This window comes from Aplysia californica, unplaced genomic scaffold (assembly GCF_000002075.1).
Source record: "Aplysia californica isolate F4 #8 unplaced genomic scaffold, AplCal3.0 scaffold00099, whole genome shotgun sequence".
In the NCBI taxonomy this organism is placed as follows: Eukaryota; Metazoa; Mollusca; class Gastropoda; order Aplysiida; family Aplysiidae; genus Aplysia; species Aplysia californica.
The window spans coordinates 546,333-551,918 of NW_004797369.1; positions in this window are offsets into that span (position 1 = coordinate 546,333).

Consider the following 5,586-nt stretch of genomic DNA (forward strand, 5'->3'; position numbering starts at 1 on the left):
ATCTCTCTCTCTCTCTCTCTCTCTCTCTCTCTCTCTCTCTCTCTCTCTAAGTCTCTAAGATGTATTGAATAAGAATGGCCGCGTGCCACAGTGCTTCTTTCATTTACCTAACCCTAAAACTGATATCTGATAGGGGCGATGAGGGTACTTCATTGTTTCAGATGACTTCATTTTTGGTCTACAGTGCGGAGGAACCTGGTTCGAATCCCCTGTTTTATCCGTTTTTGAACGTGGGGCATTGCGATCAGAGCTTTAAAAGGCTACGTCCTTCAGAATGGACATTTAAATAGGAGGTTCCACTTTACAGGTAACTTAATAGTAGTTTTGTAGGTTGTTAATCACAAAACATAACAAATGCATATAGGCTGAAACAAAAAACAGTCATGTGGCAAAGCAATTCTTTCCTTGGCAATGAAGAGTTTGTCAAATTTAGGGTAATTTGAAAACGGGCACAAAATTTTGTCCCAACAAATTACATTGTCGTAGACAGCATTGCTTCGTTTTTGTCCGTTCAATTGTATGCATTTTTGTTGTCCAAGATACTAACACTAGGAAATATTTCTGGAGGAAAAAGTAAGTTGTTTTTTTTTCTTTAAAAAACAACAACTTTACAAGGTGATATATCATCTGCAATTGACGAATAAACAATTTAGAGTAAAGTGAGTACTCGCAGATGTCGGCGAATAAACGTCTAGTGATTCCATTGGCGGAGACAATATTCTAATGTTGTTGCGACGTCATGAAATAAAGCTTTCATCGGCTGATGTCCTTGGGAAAACAGACGTCACATCTAAGGGAGGATAACCCGGGGACCATCAGACCTGGAGTTATTAATGACCCCCGCTACCCGCATCCGGACAGGGCCTGTCTGTTCTGCTCTGGCGTGATGGCGATAGGGGCGTGTGTTACAGACGCGTTACCGTGACGTTACGCAGGCGTTACACGTGCAGGGGGGAGCGGTCTGGGTGTGTGGGGTGGGCCTCTGGGACACACACTCACGCGTGCACGCTCACACACACATGCACACTCACACATGCATACACAAACACACAAATACACACAAACTCACTCACACCCTCACATGCACACATATTATACACAGCCGCACATACACACACATGCATACATATATGCACACATGTACACACTAATACAAACACATGCACACACATGTATACACGCCCATAAACACACACACACACACACACACACACACACACACACACACACACACACACATCTAAAAACCTGCTCAAACATACGCCAAACACATTGACAATATCATCCTCCAACTCTTACAGGAACACTTTGTCATGTTCCCGAACATTAAATTATATGCGCACATATTATAATATACACGTACATTATGCTTATTATGAGCGTGTGCACGTGTGTGTGTGCGTGTGTTGTCCAAAAAGAAACCTAGTGAAAGACGTCGAAGAGATGGTACCATTCGTCCACGAACTAGCCAGGTCTGATATCTATATAGCTGTAATATATGATAATATACAATAATATATTTGTTAACTTCCGAACCACTTAACTTTCGAACTTTCGAATTTGAAAAAATTAACGGTGGTTCAGGATCATTTAAAAAGTTACAGTTTTAGTTAGAGTCTGAAGTCACTGTAATTTAATTTTAAGTTTTTCATGAGATCTAATCTTGGGAAAGTCCGTCTTCTAAGACGCCATTGTAAACAAGTGAGGCTTCCGTTCACAAGCAGTGCGCACTGTTTCCACAACGACCTGGCGATCGATTCTTTTGAACCAGTTCATCTAGTAGGTACCCAGGTAGTTCCAGTATGTTTACCTATATCTGTTTATGGAACAGAATGCCCAACACCGTGTGAGCTAGTATGAACTTTATCCAGTGACCTTTATGACACACCAGATTCATTACTACCTTAATTCTAACAAGGTCGAAATTCGAGTTAAATATTACCTCGTTATTTCGTCCTTTCTCGAACATTCACAGTCAGCACACGTACAACTGTCCCTATTCCTCGTGTGGTTTTCATTTGGAAGGCCAGTTGAATATAACATAATCGAAGTTGTCCAAAGCCCTCGTCACTTTGTCGAGAGGAAAAGCGGTTATCTCACAGCTGTTCCTAATGGACAGTGCCTTTATGATGAAAAAACCCCAACAACCAACAATCCACACACAAGGAGGGAAGGAGAAGTGGGGAATAGTGCTTGGTACAGGTAACTAGCTTAGTCAGGTGGTCCAACAGTATGAGCAGCTGCAGCAGCAACAATAACATCAACAACAGAAGCTTCATAAACAACAACAACAACACCAACAACAAAAACAACAGCAACAACAACAACTACAACAACAACAACAACAATATTAACCCCACCATCACCACCACCAACAACAAGGACATCAGTAAGAGCAATGTGACAAGAGAAAAATCTCCTCCCCCCATACACACACAGACAGACAACCGGGGTAGTGTCCACCATCCACAAATACCCAACCAACACCACTTGGGTCGACTAGTAACTCTCTCCCTTCATCCCTCTCACCTACACTCCCTGTCTCTACCTCTCCCTCCCCCCTCTCTCCCTCTCTCTTTCTCTCCCTCCCTCCCTCCCTCCCTCCCTCCTTTACTCCCTCCTTCCTCCCTCCTACTCTCCCTCCCTCCCTCCTATCCTCCCTGCCTCCACCCATCCCTCCATCCCTCCTTCCCTCCTACCCTCCTGGCCGGCTAGATCTCCGAGTTCTCCTCACATCATCAATCACGACCTGCAGGCCCATCTGCCTCCCTGGCACGGCCCCCTAGGGGGATTCCCCTCGGCTGTGTCCCCCCGCCAGACAGCTGTGTGTCGACTGCTACCACACGCGAGCAGCCTCGCCGCTAGCTGGCCAGACCCCTCGTCGCCCGTCCATGTCATACATGCTGCCAGACTCGCCAACTTGTTGTCGTCCTATCAGGCTTAGCCCAGTGCAATTTTTTTTTCTTCCAGTTTTATTTCTTTTAAAGGAGTAGAGAACTGTTTGTAATTTTTTTTTTTTTAAATAGTTTGGTTGTTGCTTTTTTTTTTTTTTTTTTACAGCATTTTGAGGTCCTGACAGTCTTATTCCAGTGCAACACATTTTTTTCCTTGTCTTTTCTTTATTTGTTATTGTTATTTTAAGGAGTAATAATTGGGTTTTATTATTCTTTTTGCGGTCCTACCAAACACCCCCCCCCAAAAAAAAAAAAAAATAAAAAATAATAATACCCGCAAGGGAGAAGTAGGAAGTGATTGTTTGTACGTGTGTTGTTGTCTTAGACGGGTGGTCTTTACAGCAACACCGACTGTACCAGACATTAGTATCACCTTGGTTCCAGCATTATATTAGGGACTTTCTGGTGTTTTGTTAATTTCTTCCTGTTTTTTGTTGCGTGCTGGGTTGTCCTTTTTTATTGGGGGGGGGGGGGTGCTTGTCATTGATATTTTTGTCTTCATTTTGGCGTTTCTTATTTGTTTGTTTGTTTGTTTGTTTGTGAATAGTCTTTTTCTTGAGGTGGTATTTCAGCTGTTTTGTTTTTAAAACAATTCTCAACCCAACCAAACCAAAACGAAAACAAACGAAAGCAAAACAGAAACAACAACAAAAATAGCAACAACAACAACAACAACAACAACAACAACAACAACAACAACAACAACAGCACCAAAAGCGTTAAAATGTATGCCTTTTCCAAAGGGGGTGCTACTACTGCATAGGCGTATATTAATCATATTTCTACTGTCTGCGATCTACACTACCAAATTCTTGCTCGGGCGTAATGATAATATAAATACTATATGAAATGTACAACTAAATCGAAAAAAGTTGTACTGAGAGAATAGGAGGGGGGGGGGGTGCGAGAGAAAGAAAATAAAGGACAAATATGGGGGCAGGGGTGGTGGAGCAGAATGAAATTAAAGAACAAATGAAGGTTTAAAAAAAGGGGGGGAGGGGAGCGGTAAGTGTGCAGAGAAGAGGAATAATAAAAAAAACAAAGAAAAAAAAGTGGCGAAAAAAAGGATGGGGGGGGGGGGGGGTAAAGGAAGAGGAAGAAGAAAAGGATGGAAAGGATTAATGGAAGAATGAACGAAAGGAAAGGGGTTCATAAATAAATAAATTCAAAGAGAATGAATTGATAGCACAGTAGACTTGTGTCCCTGCATAACCTTTTCTGTTCATCTCGATGTAGATTTAGTTGATGCAACTCCATTTATTTATTTAGTTGGACATTATAAAGTTACCCTGGATGCACTGAGATCTTTTAATGAAGCGCACGACAAGATCACCAGATTGCGCGACTGTGACGACAGCACAGATTTCGCCACGTCATCAGTTTTAGCCTGTCATTCTTAGATAGAGGCCACACGCGAAGATCTACCTTTTTGCTTCCTTTCGTAGTGTGTTGCCGTCTTAAGATACAGCGACGTATCTTACAAAAACGAGGGTTTTAGTTTTGTGATTTTGTTGTTGTTGTTGTTGTTATTGTTGTTGTTGTTGTTGTTGTTGTTGTTATTGTTTTTGTTTTTGTAAACACTAGTTGAGGTGATTGGCGGGTGCTCTCTCTGTTCAAGTTTGCTCCCTCTTTCCTATCAAGATTCTATCATCCAGATCTCTCCTCCTTTTTTGTTTGTTACTGTCTTGTAACACCTATAATCTGTTTTGCTCTTTTATGACCTTATTACGTTGCACGTCCCGTAAAATCTAACTAAAGCTAAACTTCGAAAAGACTAGTTTAAACCACTGTGTCAAAGGAGATGGATATTCGAAATACATGTAGTAGTTTTCAAAGTGATAAAGCTACCTAAGTGATTGATCTCAATCCTGTTGTCGGTGGCAAAGTGACGTACATGAATCTAAATTTCAGCAAGACCATGTGTAGAAGCATTCATAACTTTAGACAAACTGAGAGTCAAAAACTTTTTCTGTTATTTTTCTCAAAATCATAAAACGTGCAGATACGCCCCTCTGCGTTCTGACGACAGTGAGTACATGTATCCGCCGTCTTTTTGCGCTGCGATGTTCTTTATAATATACAGACGTATCTGTCATCTTATCTTCCCTGCTTGTGTGCAGATTGTGTGCAGGGTCGAGTTTGCAAACAAGCCCTGAGCAGACTGCTAACTGACACTGTGGTGAGCTTGGTTATTAATGTACATGATATTATTTTTGTTTCGTTTTCATCGTGAGTGTAGTTTTGTTCGCCGTCGTGGGGCTTGAGTGTTTTGTCCTGGTCTGCTTGTTAACGCAGACACAATTCTGGCGGTGCGATTATCTTTTTGTCTGATTTATTTATATTTAGTTTCAGGTTTAGTTTTTCTTTGTGCACTACCTATAAAAGATGTTTTTGCAAATGGTTGTGTGTGTGTTTATTTGTAACTTCATTTTGATTGCTGTTGTCTTTCTGTGTGTATGTGTGTGTGTTTATGTGTATGTGTATGTGTGTGTGTGTGTGTGTGTGTGTGTGTGTGTGTGTGTGTGTGGTTATGTGTGTGTTTGAGGGTATGTTGTGTGAGTGCTTTTGTGTGTTTGTTATTTTGTTGTTGTTGTTGTTGCTGTTGTCATCTAATGAAGTTCAAGTTCTGAGT